Here is an 18,391-nt window from a genome sequence, read left to right as displayed (position 1 = left end):
TAGCCTCAAGGTAAAAATGGATTTGTATGCTGCAATATGTAGAAGGCTCTTGGCGGTTTTAATCACTAAAGGCAAGCATATCAAAAACCGATTTCTACTCCATTAATCCTTCATAAACCTTAGTCAAGTAATTTTTCAGGATTTTCTCAAAGTGCCAATAACAAGAATGTTTTTCATTAATAATTATTTTAAAGGTCATGTTCTATTTCCATCCATTTATGGTCAGTTATAATGAACAAGACACCTCATTTTTAACACAAAACATGAATACAAAAACTTGTAACCTTAAAAAGTACTTTCCATTAATGAGTTAAAATAAATCACCTGCACAAAGATTATCAAAATTGTTGACTTTTACAGACTCCTGCCATCTCCACCCAGACATATATTTAAATCACCAGTTGATTAACAGGTAGTCAAAGTAGGCCTGATATCACTCACCTGGGTAGTTGACAAAATAAAAGCTTGGAAGTTGTACCATGGAGTTTGTCTATTATTGCAAGTGTAATTTATATTCTTTCCTAGATCATATATATGGGGAAGCTTTCTCTACACAAAAATCATTTACATGACCTGCACTGTACCATGAATCCCTTCCAGCCCATGGGGACTTGGCCCTGATTCATTAATAAGAAACTGCTCATAACCCCACCCTTAAAATATATATATTTAAATAGTGGGAGTTAATCTGGACAGTCAGGATAGATGAGTGTGGCCCTCACTCCTGAACTTGTAACTTGAAACTATTAAAATCCCCACCCACGGGAACTGTGAAGGCTCAGCAATTAGGGACATATGACCAGAAGAATTCAGGAAAAAACTCATTATCTTGATCAACCTGGATCAATGAATTAATTTCTCATGATTTTATCTTATAGTCACGGATTTCGGTGCTCCATGTAGTAACTTTTGGAAGTGTTTCAGGAAGAGAGTAGACTGGGTTATCATGTATTTTTTGTTACAAGATAATAGATACAAATTATACATTTAAAATAATTTGTGAGCAGTGGTACTGAATATATGAAATGCGCTAAAGTAATGCATATTATGTGTGGTAACAAAAAAACACATTACAGGTTCTTTCCTGGATTTATTTGTCATCACCTCTGAGGTACTCTTCTGCATTTTATTTGTGGTCACCTCAGAGGCACTTTCTTGTATTTTATTTGTTCACACCTCAGTCTGAGGTACTTTTTTGCATTTTATTTGTGGTCACCTTGGAGGCACTTTCTTGTATTTTATTTGAGGAAACCTCAGAGGCACTTTCCTGCATTTTATTTGTGCACACCTCAGAGGCACTTTCCTGCATTTTATTTGTGGATACCTCTGAGACACTTTTCCAAGTAAAAATTTCTTTAACCACAAGATATAATAATTCACTGGTATTTTACCAACTAGTCAAAAAATAATCAAATTATTATCAACTTGGACTGTTACTTGTTACATGGTAATTTTATATATTTCTTAAGTTTAAATTACAAATGTTCCATTTTAATCCCTAATGTGTATTATTTTATTATTTTTGATAACTTGTTTTGTTGAAATTTATACAACTTGTATTATAAAATAATGTGGACCTCTTTCAAATTTTCTGCAAGGATATGAACTCTGCATAACACCAAACCTGTAGTTCTAAAGAGTCTTTATCACAGGTTACTTCCCTTGATTTCCTCTAGTCATAAGGGTACAAGGGAAAGTTTTTCTGCACAAATTTAATGTTGCATACACCTACCTAACATAATAATTCATAAAAAATAAAATTCATGAGTGAGGTCAAAAAGGTCGTTATTTTTGGATAGGTATAATAAAAGCATAACATAAGAATATCATTCACTTGACCTGACATGTCGGTGAGAATTCATAGAATAAAAGGTCACCCCACATCCAAATTTATTGATGCATTTTTCATGCCCAAAGGCCAATTCTGAGAACACATGATGCTCACAGTGCAAACACAACCCCTTTCCCCAAGGGATAATTTTGAAAAACATTTTGTACTGAACAGCTTAATGCAATTCAAAATAGTTGTCATCCAGGCAGTTTTTAGATATTCTACTTGTCCTGAACCAACATGTCTACTGTTATAAGTGGCTAGCTCTGCTTCCTAGCCAACTATTGGTATTTGACTGGCTACATAATGTGCAGGGACTATATGAGGTGAACATACCTCACAAGCATTTCAAGAATGACACAAGCCGGAAAGACCGAATTCACAAATATATCCATATCTTTAATTATTACACAATAATTGCTCAAAATGTCACACCATAGCCTTATGTTAAGAAATTGGCCAGAAGCCAATTTAGGAAACTGTCCCCTGCCAACTAAATCTGTACCTGTTGTTGTTGTTGTGGGGTTTAACGCCATTTTTCAGCACACGATAGGCTATGCATGGCGGCCAGTATTAATGGTGAAGGAAGAACCCGGGAAATCCCCGGGAAGAACCACCAACCCACGAGAAGCTACTGGCAAGCTTTCTCACATACCCACATTGGCCGAATCCTAGACTCGAACCCACACAGACAGAGGTGAGATGGCAGTGATCCGCAACGGAGAGCGCTTTAGACCACTCGGCACCAAATCTGTACCTGTAGGATGCTTTCTGTTGAAATGTTTCCCACTGAAATTGATTACAGATGCTAAGCAATTATTTTAAAGGTTACTTTACTTTTTGTATCTTCATTCATATCTGATGACACATGTTGTATCTTTACTTTCTGTATCTTCATTCATATCTGATGACACATTTAAGCATCATTTAATTTCATTTTGTCCATTTTCTGTAATGGCAGCCATATTTGAAGGTAGATTAGCATCAGATGCGAAACTTTTGAATGTCTTCATGACACGATGCTTTCTGTTAAATTCGGTCAAATTCAGCTCAGTATTTGTTTAGCAGAAGTTGTTTAAGGGTTTACATTTGTAGTGTGGCCGTAACTGATGATGGAGCAACATTATTTGTACAGAATTGAAAGGTCTTCATGCCAGGATGCTTTCTGTCAACAGTTTTAGAAATGCCATTTAAATTTTTTTTTTTATAAAATGTTTTAGTAATGGTGGCCATATCTAATCAGCATAATTTATACAAACTTAATGGTTTTTTTTAGTAATGGTGGCCACATCTGATAGTAGCTAGATATCATTTGTTACAAACTTGAATGGTTTTTTAGTAATGGTGGCCACATCTGATAGTAGATAGATATCATTTGTTACAAACTTGAATGGTTTTTTAGTAATGGTGGCCACATCTGATAGTAGATAGATATCATTTGTTACAAACTTGAATGGTTTTTTAGTAATGGTGGCCACATCTGATAGTAGATAGATATCATTTGTTACAAACTTGAATGGTTTTTTAGTAATGGTGGCCACATCTGATAGTAGCTAGATATCATTTGTTACAAACTTGAATGGTTTTTTAGTAATGGTGGCCACATCTGATAGTAGATAGATATCATTTGTTACAAACTTGAATGGTTTTTTAGTAATGGTGGCCACATCTGATAGTAGATAGATATCATTTGTTACAAACTTGAATGGTTTTTTAGTAATGGTGGCCACATCTGATAGTAGATATCATTTGTTACAAACTTGAATGGTTTTTTAGTAATGGTGGCCACATCTGATAGTAGATAGATATCATTTGTTACAAACTTGAATGGTTTTTTAGTAATGGTGGCCACATCTGATAGTAGATATCATTTGTTACAAACTTGAATGGTTTTTTAGTAATGGTGGCCACATCTGATAGTAGATATCATTTGTTACAAACTTGAATGGTTTTTTAGTAATGGTGGCCACATCTGATAGTAGATAGATATCATTTGTTACAAACTTGAATGGTTTTTTAGTAATGGTGGCCACATCTGATAGTAGATATCATTTGTTACAAACTTGGAAGGACTTCACGCCATGATGCCAAGTATAATTAAATTCTGTTCCATGGTTTTGGAGAAATCATTTTAATGTCTTTCTATCTTGTGTGCTGATGGCCATATTTAATGGTGGATCGGCATAATTTTGTACAAACTTGAAAGACTAAGATGTGTTGTGTCGCATTTAGCTGAAACTGGTTTGGTAGGTTTCAGAAGAAATATCACAACAATTGATGAAAAATATTTGTGTTCCTATTTTTAGCAACAGTGGCCATATTTGAAGCCAGATCATCATCATTTGTACAAACTTTAATGGTCTTCCTGCTATATTGCTTTCTATATTGCTTTCTTTCAAAAATAACCTGTCTGTTCTGCAGCTTCACCAAGATGTGATTTAAAGTTTTATTTTAATTTTAATAACAGTGCGCATATTTTTAATAACATTGTGTATATTTGAAGAACAGTGTGCATATTTGACGGTAGATTGGCATTATTTGTATAAATGTGTAAGTCCTTCCTTTTGGACACTACTACCAAACTGTGGTCAAAACTAGTCCAGTTGTTTTTAATAAATTTAAAATAGTAACTGTGATATACTCATGACACACAACATGACCATACCGTAAGTTTTCTTGGCCTATTAGATAAGTGAGCTAAAGATTTCAGAACTACTGGGTAGAAATTCACCAAACTTGGTGCACAGTTTGACCATGTAATAACTGTATGTGAGATGAGTATATGGTTTGGAGATTCTTTCCAGGGGTCTCTTGGAGAAGTTCAAATGTCAAGTATATAAAAATAGCAATCCCAGCATGAGGTCGATTCAAATAAGCAACAAAGTTTGGGCTAAGGTCCTTGGGTAGATGTGTGTGTGTGTGTGTGTTGGGGTGGAATATTTAATAAAAAGTATAGACATCAGAAATGAAGAGGTATGAATGTAGATCTAGTTCAAATTAACTTCAGCGATATAAAACTGATTCACGTGCACCAACAATTTAGATATTCTTAATATGACTAATCCACACTCCACACTTGTTCCCAAAAAATGATAAACGGACAAAACAAAGGATCAAGGTAGCCTTATGTTATAATATTATCAAAAAACTATTTTAAGTTTACAGCAAACATTTTTTACCCTTACATTGACGTTTACAAAAATGCAGCTCTAAAAAATGCAAATTTAATAACGCACAGAGAAAAGTGAAGGTAAGAAGTTTCAAAATATCATCTATCATCAACATTTAAATGATATACCATGGCATTTGTGAACGTGAATTATTTACCTAACTATGCCTGCTGACAGTGCTTGGAAGTTCCCCAAAATTGAATCACTATTTCGTTTGCTTATCACTAAGAATTCAATCATGCAGGATTAATCAAGATTAGAATCTACACAGAAACATAAAGAATTAAAAAAAAAAAAGCAAGCAATAAGTTAACATGTCAATTTCATTCGCAAGATATCTGTGTTGTTAGGTGTAACATTATATTAACATGCACATCTGTAAATCCTCTAAGTTTTAGGTAATCCTCATGCCACCCTTAAAAATGTTTGGCTTGCTGTTCCCCAGCAAATAAGTTTTAAGAGTGGATGCAGAAAGGCAGATATAGCATGTCTCCTTATGCTCTAGGTTTTGCCTGCTTACAAGGTTTTAAAAAAACAATAAAAACTGAAAACTATGCAAAAAAAGAAATCCCTTTAATCGTGAGAAAAAGTTTAATGTTATTTAACAAATGACTTGAGAATATTTACTGTCAATCAATGTCAAAGCACTTGACATGAGACTTATTGATGAACAGTTTCCTTCTTTGGGATACTGTACAATACTGTACACTGCAAAATGTTTAAAAATTTAAATAGCACAAATTCAGCTAGACAAAAAAATTCACAAAAATGTTTCATGCTTGTAAATTAACAGCAACAGAAAGTTTTCCCCCAATAAAACTGCTCTCCACGGGAAACAGTATATACTGCCTTATAGTGAGGCCACATTATAATGAAGTATATGACACATTATTCCCTAATTATAATGCTGTCCATAGGAAACTTTATAATGAAGTTTTGGTTTGGTTTGGTGCTTTATTGCATAGCAAGACAAGTAAGCTATTTAGTACAGAGGCAATCTGAGTAAAGTGCCTTGCCCAAGGACATGCCAGAGAAGGTGACCCAGACTGGTCCGATGTTATGATTCAAACATGCCCCCTTTCGGTCTCGAGTCCAGCAAGCTAAGCACTTAGCCAATGTAACTCCCTATAAAGCAGTACATAACACAGTTATGTACTACAATCCCTCACTGAAATACTGTCCATGGGAAAAAAATGTATATTACTTTATAGTAAAGTTACCTTATAACGAAGTACATGATACATATAACTTTGCTACAATTTCAAAGCTTCCACTTAATTAAAAATGTTAAATCAATGACACAGATTATACAAAAATGATGCAAGACAGGCTCTCATTGTGGGTATTACTGATGCAGTAAAAAAACAAGATAAATGTGTCAGCAATAAAGGTTTCAAGTCTTTCCCTGCATTGCATCTCATGGATGTCTGTTGATTTCACGTGTTCAAATGCCAATATTCCTCTGAACAAGGACTACACATTATCAATACTCCACAATGTTACCAACAGTTAACTGTAATAGCCTTGGACGTGTACTGGAGGAAGCTGCGTTTTAATATTTCCCAGGTCTGGTATAACCGTTCGTCATAAACAATGGAGTATAATGTGGTTGCAGGACATGATCTGTGCCATTTTTTATGATTTGAAGTGAACTACATAAATGAATTGATGCGTATTGTGCCCTAATGGATTGAGTTTTATAATATTGTTGGTTTTTGAATGTTTCTTACTACTCTGGGAAATAAATATGATACAGTAAGTACAAGACATTCCACGTAATCAGAAGCAGATGGTAAATATTTTCAAGTTAAAGATGCTTTGGGCATGCACCTCAACATGGTTGGGGGAGGGGATCAGAAAGTCGCTAGTTATTCTTAAAGAGTTTGGGAATGCTTCCTCTCATCAACCAACTTCATTAGGTCCCAAGAGTCGGGAATAAGACTCCTGGATTTTACAAATTAGGGAAAATTTCAAAGAAATTGTATCCAAGTCTTTCAAAGCAGATCAAAGTCTATGCTGCTTGGACCCAAGTTATAAGTGAGTACAGACAGTGAGCTATATATCAAATGTAATTCTCCTCCATTAAAATGTTGTGGGAGGTATGGTAACTCGGAGGCCAGCATGCCCGACACACTACTGAAAAGATGCAGGTTTGAATCCCACCATCAGATCAGCCTGTATCAGCTACTGGGCATGGCACTTTGCTCCAATTTCCCCGGCAGTAAATAGTCTACTTGTGTTGCTGTACCATAAAACATCAAATTACCATATCATGTGAGTTACAGAGATTACTGGGGCCCCGAGTGGCCGAGTGGTCTAAAGTGCTCTCCGTTACGGATCACTGCCATCTCACCTCTGTCTGCGTGGGTTTGAGTCTCGGATTTGGCCAATGTGGGTATGTGAGAAAGCTTGCCAGTAGCTTCTTGTGGGTTGGTGGTTCTTTTGGGGTTTTCCCGGGTTTTTCCTCCACCATTAATACTGACCGCCATAAACAGCCTATCGTGTGCTGAAAAATGGCGTTAAATGCTAAAACAACAACAGAGGTTACCACCATATCATGACGGTGTCTTGTATTGTATTCAAGTACATTATACATACAATTTCACTACTACCTTATAAAATGGCATCTATAGTCATACCTGCCTAAAAAACCTGTCTTATAATGACAGGCTTTTATAGTTGTATAGGAAGGACATGTGGGTGTGATTTTGATTTTTAACATCGTTTTAACAATTTTCCAGTCATACTGCTACGATGTCTGCAGTGTGACAGTTTATAGTGATCTAGCACTGGGGCATTATGCTGCAGACATGTAGCATGATGTCCCACCCAGCCACATTATCCTGACATTAGACCAACCAGTCCTAACATTATCCTCTTTATGCTGAGCATCTAGTAAGGCAGCTGTTAGCACCATTTTTATAAGTCTTTTGTATGACTCGGTGAGGTTCGAAGCCATGACCTCCTGCATCCAAGGTGGACACTCTAACCACTAGGCCACTGGAATGGTCTGTATACTAAGGGAGTTGTGCACATACAACAATGAGTTTTAAATACATGCAACATAAATGAGATGTGAGCTTAGAACAGATCAGATTTGCACAAACTGAACAGGAGAAGCTTTGATTGCAAATCTGGCAGATTTGATTTGACCCAATTTTTTGCATTATAATGAACAAAATATTATAACAAATAAACAAATTTTCTTTTTTCTGTATTAAAATATACCCATCATCTCATCAAATCCATCCTTTCACAGTAAAAAACTGTCTTTCATACTGTTCGTATATGTAGCACAATCACTGCCTGGATTATACTTGTGGCAGTCCTCATTGTTGTTTGATCTCGTCACTATGGACAGGGCCGGCCTTAGGCCAACTGGACCAATTTGGCCCAATCGGACCCCGTGCTCACGCTGGGCCTTGTGCGTTAGTAATTTTATAAAGTATATCTATAGAGAGAAAGTAGTTTTATAGCGATGGAAGAAATATTTATGTTCAATATCATATAAAACTTGCTAAAAACTTTATTTCCAAATGCCGTGCTCACAGGGGGCCCCACCAAAATGATCCTAATTAGGCCCTGTGTTCACTGACTAAGGAGATGATGTGTTATTACTGGATCCTCTTGAGTTAGCCTGAATATTTGTCTGGTTACAACATGTTCCACTACCATGAAGTTTAAAAGTGTTTCCTCTACCTGTGGATAGATTCAGATTCCTGACTGCCTGCTAGTAAAGACTGGTGATAACTGGGTCAAATTTGGGAAGTTCTTAAAACTGACCTTACAGGAATGACAAAATGCATATTCTTGTTCCTTTAAACTTGATTCTAATGACGGAAGTTCATGTTTTCACCCATCAATCACTTTGTATAGATTCCGGCATTTTAGCATTAGGATAATTAATGCACACTTAGATATCGTGACAAATTTTAAATATCAAAGTCAAACCAACTTGTCATATGCCACTTTATCTCTTTAGTAATGATTAATCCAACAATGATCCATTAATCTCTTTAATCCTTTCTGATCACACATATTATAATCCATTTAAACTTTAAACGCTGAAACCAAATGAACTCTTCCTCAAGAACCCAAGCAATGTTGTTTGTTTGATAAAGCTTGAGCTCATTAGTAATCCAACCATAAGCCATTAGTAATCCAACCATAAGCCATTAGTAATCCAACCATAAGCCATCAGTAATCCAACCATAAGCCATTAGTAATCCAACCATAAGCCATTAGTAATCCAACCATAAGCCATCAGTAATCCAACCATAAGCCATTAGTAATCAAACCATAAGCCATCAGTAATCCAACCATAAGCCATTAGTAATCCAACCATAAGCCATCAGTAATCCAACCATAAGCCATTAACATTTGTTGAATAAGCAATCAATTAAAATTCCATGTTTGCATAGGACAGTCTATAGTCATCTGATCACAGAAAGTCTTCATCATAAATATACTAACGAGAAGTAAAGCATAAAATAACTAATTCACTTAGAAGTTTTAAGAATGCAGTAAAAATTCAAGGATTAATGGAATGGATGGGAAACACTACTTATCTCGGGAGGAAAACCCTTCCTGCCAGGAAGGATCTTCACATGTACACAAATCTAGCAAAATAACAATGTATGTTGTAAAAACATGATGTAAATATGATACTGCAGAAAGATCACACAATGTACATATTATACCAACATATAACTGCATTTGACATTATGCACAACGAGTTATGGTATTTTATCTAAATCTGCATTTTTCTGACATCAAATTTTCACAAATATGTACCATTCAATTAACTTAAATTTCACTGCTGTTGAAATCAAAAACTTTTTCATGAACTAAATGACAGAAAATTTTAAAACAACTTTCTGTACCCTAATAATATCTACAGGTACTTGATTATTATAAGTGATACATTATTCACATTATACTCCCTTATCTTAAACGTTCATATTTACAGACACACTGCAGAGAAAATTCATCAAAGTTTCAAAATGAAGAAAAAAAAAATCATCAATTCACAACAAATCCACAAGATCCATTAAAATCAGCATTCTGCGGAAAAATCTGTATGTGTTCACATTAAAATCAAATGGTTTGTACTGACATACAATGCTTATTTTTTTAATTTGTATAACAAGAACCAAGAGTTCAATTTACTGTTTCATAAAAAAAACTTGAATAAAAGTGTTACAGTATCATGAATCAATAAAAAAAAAGCTGAGATGGTACATGTACCTGCTGGTAAATTCTCAAGAAAAATATGTTATCCAATGTAAAAGGCTCAAGAAAAATATGTTATCCAATGTAAAAGGCTCAAGAAAAAATAAGTTATCCAATGTAAAAGGCTCACACAGCTTCATAATAGCTCACACACATTTTTTCCCCTGATAAACTATGTAAATACTATTATTCAGCTAGATCAAGAATAGGAGAGTGTACTCAACAAATAAATTTATGACTTAATTATATCCATGTGTGTTTCAAGAGAGCCGTTTCCCTTGCCTGCCATGCTTGAGGGCCATAACTCTTTTGTGTAGTTTAATATTAAATACCTTGGGAGAAAAACCCACATTTAAAAAAAACAAACCCAACATATTTGTGAACAATCCTGATAGCACAGATTAACAAATATTCTAACCCCTCCCCCCAGCAACATGAATGATAGGACATAATACCATCCCCCAGTCTAAGTTTTAAACTTTTTAAACTGTCACAAATATACTGACCTATTTTGAAACGGGATAGGGAGAAGAAAAACAAGGGAAGAAATGTGACATATACTCAATATACCTCATATTTAATTATGGAATTTCATGCTCATCAAAAAAATTATGAAAGCTTTTAAGTACCTCCCAAGATACAACAATAATGTTCAAATAGAGTCAACTCAATACTTAGCAAAGGGAGGTGACAAAGTACATGCCCATGCAATTAGTCTTTAGATCAAAACAATCAGCAACAGGCATCTGGATATCCATGTCTGTTAAGATCTAACATCTAACTCACACACTATTTATCTTCAACTACTAAAGGGAAACCAACACAAAAACTTTAAAGGGCCCAAGTTGACACAGCAAGATGTGTATTTGTGATGGTTTAAAATGTTTACAAAGGGCTAAACTTAGACTAGAGGAGGAGTTTTGTCCTATCTTTCAAGGGGGGGGGGATTTTTTTCTGTACCCCAGCTAAGGAAATGATGGATACAACAAAACCTCTCCCAAAGGTCCTTCTGCCCCCAAAAAGGAGACTCACTGGACAGATCTAAGTAAATGAAGGATATGACAATAACAATGAAACAATGGTGTGTTTTTGGTCAACAATGTCTTTTCAAAGACCCCAGTAACTATCTGCTAGGTAACCTTTTCAAAAGACCCCAATAACTATTTACTAGGTAACCATTTCAAAAGACCCCAATAACTATTTGCTAGGTAACCTTTTCAAAAGAACCCAAAACTATTTGCTTGGTAACCTTTTCAAAAGACCCCAATAACTATTTACTAGGTAACCTTTTTAAAAGACCACAGTAACTATTTGCTAGGTAACCTTTTCAAAAGATCCCAATAACTATTTGCTAGGTAACCTTTTCAAAAGACCCCAATAACTATTTGCTAGGTAACCTTTTCAAAAGACCCCAATAACTATTTGCTAGGTAACCTTTTCAAAAGACCCCAATAACTATTTGCTAGGTAACCTTTTCAAAAGACCCCAATAACTATTTACTAGGTAACCTTTTCAAAAGACCCCAATAACTATTTGCTAGGTAACCTTTTCAAAAGACCCCAATAACTATTTGCTAGGTAACCTTTTCAAAAGATCCCAAAAACTATTTGCTAGGTAACCTTTTCAAAAGATCCCAAAAGCTATTTGCTAGGTAACCTTTTCAAAAGACCCCAATAACCCAATAACTATTTGCTAGGTAACCTTTTCAAAAGACCCCAATAACTATTTGCTTGGTAACCTTTTCAAAAGACCCCAATAACTATTTGCTAGGTAACCTATTCAAAAGACCCCAATAACTATTTGCTAGGTAACCTTTTCAATAGACCCCAATAACTATTTACTAGGTAACCTTTTCAAAAGACCACAATAACTATTTGCTAGGTAACCTTTTCAAAAGACCACAATAACTATTTGCTAGGTAACCTTTTCAAAAGACCACAATAACTATTTACTAGGTAACCTTTTCAAAAGACCCCAATAACTATTTGCTAGGTAACCTTTTCAAAAGACCCCAATAACTATTTGCTTGGTAACCTTTTCAAAAGACCCCAATAACTATTTGCTAGGTAACCTTTTCAAAAGACCCCAATAACTATTTGCTAGGTAACTTTTGAAACTCTACATTCCAGTATGGTCTGTAATTCCCCATCGATGAAGTTGTCAAGTGTTACTGAAACAGGTTCTATCCTTCTGTGTGTTAGCTCCATCACACTTTCATTGTTGGAGCAAATTTCTAAAAACCATTTGAGATATCTCTATGAAACCTTTGACACATATTGCACAAGTTGTTCTTGTGTACCTTAAACAGTTAATCATCTTTACCTGTTATCTAATGTATACTGTTGTATTCAAGTTTACATTTTTCTTTGATCTTGTACTACTTCATGTTTACATTCATCTTGAAGTACTTCATGTTTACATTTATCTACTACCTTGTCCTACTTCATGTTTACATTTATATTGTATTTTGTACTACATGTTAACATTTATATTGTATATTGTACTACTGCATGTTTACATTTATCTACTACCTTGTACTACTTCATGTTTACATTTATACTGTATATTGTACTAATTCATGTTTACATTTATATTGTATTTTGTACTACTTCATGTTAACATTTATATTGTATATTGTACTAATTCATGTTTACATTGATCTAGTACCTTGTACTACTTCATGTTTACATTTATATTGTATACTGTACTAATTCATGTTTACATTTATACTGTATTTTGTACTACTTCATATTAACATTTATATTGTATATTGTACTACTTCATGTTTACATTTATCTACTACCTTGTACTACTTCATGTTAACATTTATATTGTATATTGTACTAATTCATGTTTACATTTATCTACTACCTTGTACTACTTCATGTTTACATTTATATTGTATATTGTACTACTTCATGTTTACATTTATATTGTATATTGTACTACTGCATGTTTACATTTATCTACTACCTTGTACTACTTCATGTTTACATTTATACTGTATATTGTACTAATTCATGGTTACATTTATATTGTATTTTGTACTACTTCATGTTAACATTTATATTGTATATTGTACTACTTCATGTTTACATTTATCTACTACCTTGTACTACTTCATGTTTACATTTATATTGTATATTGTACTAATTCATGTTTACATTTATACTGTATTTTGTACTACTTCATGTTAACATTTATATTGTATATTGTACTACTTCATGTTTACATTTATCTACTACCTTGTACTACTTCATGTTAACATTTATATTGTATATTGTACTAATTCATGTTTACATTTATCTACTACCTTGTACTACTTCATGTTTACATTTATATTGTATATTGTACTAATTCATGTTTACATTTATCTACTACCTTGTATTACTTCATGTTTACATTTATATTGTATATTGTACTAATTCATGTTTACATTTATATTGTATATTGTACTAATTCATGTTTACATTTATATTGTATATTGTACTAATTCATGTTTACATTTATATGCATCTTGTAATACTGCATGTTTACATTTATACTGCATCTTGTACTACTTCATGTGTACCTCTATACCATTTCATGTTTATATTTATTTTGTACACTGTACTTATTTATGATTACCTTTGTCTTGTATCTAGATGTACTTCATGCTAATAATTATCTTGTATCTAGATGTACTTCATGTTTATATTTATCTCGTATCTTGTACTCCTTCATGTTTGTATTTATCTCAAATCTTGTACTCCTTCATGTTTATATTTATCTTGTATCTTGTACTCCTTCATGTTTATATTTATCTTGTATCTTGTACTCCTTCATGTTTATATTTACATTGTTTCTTGTACTCCTTCATGTTTATATTTCTCTTGAATTTTCTTGAACTTATATTTACATTTAACAGCTTCATGGTTACAGTTCTCTTGCATCTTGATGACTTTTTCATGTGTACATTTATCTTGTATCTTGTAGTAATTCATGTTTATATTTATCTTGTCTTTTGTACTACTTCAGGTTTACATTTATCTTGTATCCTGTACTACTTCATGTGTACATTTATCTTGTATCTTGTACTACTTCATGTGTACATTTATCTTGTATCTTGTACTACTTCATGTTTATATTTATCTTGTCTTTTGTATTACTTCATGTTTACATTTATCTTGTATTTTGTACTACTTCATGTTTACATTTATCTTGTATTCTGTATTACTTCATGTTTACATTTATCTTGTATCTTGTGTTACTTCATGTTTACATTTATCTTGTATCTTGTTGTAATTCATATCTACAGTTATCTTGTATTTTGTACTACTTCACGTTTACATTTATCTTGAACAACTTAATGTTTACAGTTTTTCCTTGAATCTTGTTTTCATATTTACAATTATTTTGAATCTTTCAGTACTTCAGCTTTGCATCATCTTGTACCTTGTAGTACTTCAGCTTTACATTATCTTGTACCTTGTAGTACTTCAGCTTTGCATTATCTTGTACCTTGTAGTACTTAGCTTTGCATTATCTTGTATATTGTAGTACTTCAGCTTTGCATTATCTTGTACCTTGTAGTACTTCAGCTTTGCATTATCTTGTACCTTGTAGTACTTCAGCTTTGCATTATCTTGTACCTTGTAGTACTTCAGCTTTGCATTATCTTGTACCTTGTAGTACTTCAGCTTTGCATTATCTTGTACATTGTAGCACTTCAAGTTTACATTATGTTACGTGTTTAGGCTCAAATAAACAGTAACACAGAAAGAGTGAAAACAAGCTTTAACAAATAATTTATTTTCCTGGAAAATTCTGTAAAAATGAAAAAAGGAGAAGAACTTGCGGTTTCAAGAATTAAATCCAAAAATAATCTAAGAATAATCCATGATTTAAAATGCAAAAGTCCTAGTAATAAATGTTCTAATAATTTTAAATTCGAATCCTGATGTAAAATTCAAGATGGACGACGATGACATATGCAGTAGTCAGTACTGTGCTTATCTACAATTCCTTGTAGAAATACAAATAATGGCACTCCGGTGTAGGAAATCCAAATTAAATTTGTAAGCAATGCCTTTCCAAAATTTCAGGGTGAGCACTCCTCAAAATATTTCCAGAGAATAAAGAATTAATCCTTTTGAAATCCAACTGATCCGAAGAATTACTATAGCTCAAATCTGGCTACAACAAATTAACTTGACATCAGTATGAAAAGCCCAAAACTGAGAAATCTCTCTCAAAACAAAGATTATTTTGTATCATAAGATGCAGTTTCGAAATTCCGGCAAGTTGCGAAATCAGAGGCGGGGTCACATGATCATGTTTTTATCACATAGGTGTCGCTCTACAGTTTCGTATTTTGCATAGGGTTAGAAATTTAAGGAAAAAGAATTTCCCAGGATTTCTTCACTGGTTATACTGGCTATATAATAAAGACTTTGTACATCTTAGGTGTTGTTAAAAGAACTTTTAATTCCCTTTATTTTGATATGTGATTGATGGGTGTAATTTAGGTTCTAGAGTACAGCTTGGGCTCACTTAAAATGGTGCTCATATAAAAAAACCTGCTAGCTCCGCATGGTCATTTTCACTTCCTGGACTTCAGAGGTAAATTGTAGAAAAAAGAGCCAATACCTTTTTTTACTTTTCAGATACTTTGTAATTGGTTCATTGCACTTTCAGTAGCTGCTATTGTCTACTTCAGCAAAATTCGTTTTCCAGATTTTAATAACTGCTAAAGTTAGTGTACTTTTCATTAATTCTGGTTAATTTGTCAAGCACAGGGGAGCATCCATTTTGTTGTACCATTTGCTTAGGTCATGTACAATTTACACAAGTACAGTATCCAAAGAAATGTCAGCCACATTACATAAAAGTAACATAGAGGTATGCCAACAAAATCTCTATTGTGCATGTTACAAATGCAAACAACTTCACCTTACCTATGTCACTCTCTCAAAAGTACAAAATAACTGTTGAGTGCCCCCATACAGAGAATATGGCCTTGATTAGACCAATGATTTTATTCAAAGAATACAAATGTAAAAAAGTGTTTACTTCTTAACCAACGTAGTCCCATCATGACCCTGACAACAACCAATCATTTTAAAATAAAATAGAACTTTGTTTACTAATTCTGAACCCAGGTCAGAATTTAGATCAACGCCTGTTGTTTATAAACTAACAGTCAAGGTCAAAGAATTGTCTGAAAAAGTATCATCTCAAGTGATTAAATTTACATTACAATAGCATGTAAGAAAAAGAAAAATTTAAAACTGACAAGCAAACAATTAAATATATATATATATATATATATATATATATATATATATATATATATATATATATATATATATATATATTAAATCAGATGTATGTAACAATTAACAACTTAATGTTTACAGTTTTTCTTTGAATCTTGTCTTCATGTTTAAATTTATCTTGTATATTTCAGTACTTCTGGTTTACATTATCTTGTACCTTGTAGTACTCAAGTTTACAATGATCGTGAATCTTTCAGTCCTTCAGGTTTATATCATCTTGTACCTTGCAGTACTTCATGTTTACATTTATCTTGTACCTTGTTGTAATTCAGGTTTACATTTATCTTGTACCTTGTGGTAATTCAGGTTTACATTTATCTTGTACCTTGTAGTACTTCAGGTTTATATTATCTTACACCTTGTAGTACTTAGCTTGACATTTATCTTGTACGTTGTAGTACTTTACGTTTACACTTATCTTGTACCTTGTAATAATTCAGGTTGACATTTATCTTGTACTTTGTAGTACTTAGGTTGACATTTATCTGTACCTTGTTGTACTTAGGTTCACATTTATCTTGTACCTTGTAGTACTTCAGGTTTACATTATCTTGTACCTTGTAGTACTTCAGGTTTACATTATCTTGTACCTTGTAGTACTTAGCTTGACATTTATCTTGTATCTTGTAGTACTTAGGTTTATATTTATCTTGTACCTTGTAGTACTTCAGCTTTACATTTATCCTTATCTTGCTTAGTAGTCCCCCTGTTAGACAGCCACTCCTTCAGCACCAAGAAAGTATCCTCACAAGAGGGGTGGCCTTTCAAGACTCGGGCCATATTTGTGAAAAATAAATGTACGTGTATGAAGAAAGCTATATGCAAGTTCAAAACATTCAACATCATTAAAAGGTAAGATATATTTCTGCAAACTCTCCACTAAGGGTGGATCTCTTGATATTGGGTCTGACCATACATTTATTTAATATCAATTACTTTCAGCCAAGTTATCTTTGCCAAATCAACCAATAAAATATCGTATATACTCGTGCATAAGCCGAATATTTAGGAAAAAATAAAAGCCTGGAAGAACGGGAGGGGGCTTATCCGCAGGTCAATATGTAAACTTGACAGTTTTTAGGTCTTTTTGTTGACTACTGTAATGGATGTAAATCTTGGGCCAAGAAACAATAATTATTTCCGTGTCCTAAGACATAAGCATGTAAAAAAAAAGTAACTTTTGGTGACCCGACAATTATTAAATTCTTATAAAGTACAATGATTGATTTTATTAGTTTGCATGTGCATATTTTCTGATTTCTCCAACACGAAGTTAAATAAAGGTAAATACAGACTTCATAATTCGCGGGCCTGTTGAGTTTACCAAGGTGACCATGCTGAAATATAATGTACAGTACTTACACAGTGCAAACTGTACATAGCGTCACTTAAACCCTTACTTATTCCCTAACACTGATGCAGATTTTGCTTTATTCATTGTTTCGACCAAACTGCATTCTTCCAGATAACATTTCAGCTAGCAGGGTTCCCACGCTACCGGGAAATTGGGGAAAAGTCGGGAGAAATTATAATTCTTTTCCCGACCGTGAAAAGTCCTTGAATTTCGCAAATATTGATGAAAGTCGGGAAAAACCAGGGAATTTTCCGCCCGAAACAATCACGTAAATGTGTCTTAACTAAACGTATCTTGAGTTAAATGTATCGAGTTCTAACCAGAATATTCGGAGGGTACAGTATGGATCATTAGGGTGCCTGAAATAAACATATATGCTGAGTCAATCCAAATGCTCGGTGGATTAGATTCGGCTAGTAGACTTTTATTTTCAAACCCTACTCGATATCCGTATCTTTCGTTACACAGAAGGTATGAAAGCCAGTCT

At 33.6% G+C, this 18,391-nt stretch overlaps 2 protein-coding genes across 7 annotated transcripts in view; both read right to left on the bottom strand.

The window, feature by feature from the left end:
• LOC149801214 (activating signal cointegrator 1 complex subunit 3-like) overlaps positions 1-18,391 on the bottom strand; it is a 441,282-nt gene that overhangs the window by 197,915 nt on the left and 224,976 nt on the right. The gene's annotated exons all lie outside the window — the stretch shown is intronic.
• Positions 1-18,391, bottom strand: part of LOC149801217 (beta-1,4-galactosyltransferase galt-1-like) — a 50,955-nt gene that overhangs the window by 27,572 nt on the left and 4,992 nt on the right. The window lies entirely within an intron of this gene.

This window comes from Sinohyriopsis cumingii, chromosome 4, assembly GCF_028554795.1.
Source record: "Sinohyriopsis cumingii isolate HCF-2022 chromosome 4, ASM2855479v2, whole genome shotgun sequence".
NCBI lineage: Eukaryota > Metazoa > Mollusca > Bivalvia > Unionida > Unionidae > Sinohyriopsis > Sinohyriopsis cumingii.
The sequence above is the reverse complement of the archived record's forward strand: the minus strand, read 5'-3'. Positions and strand labels throughout refer to the sequence as shown.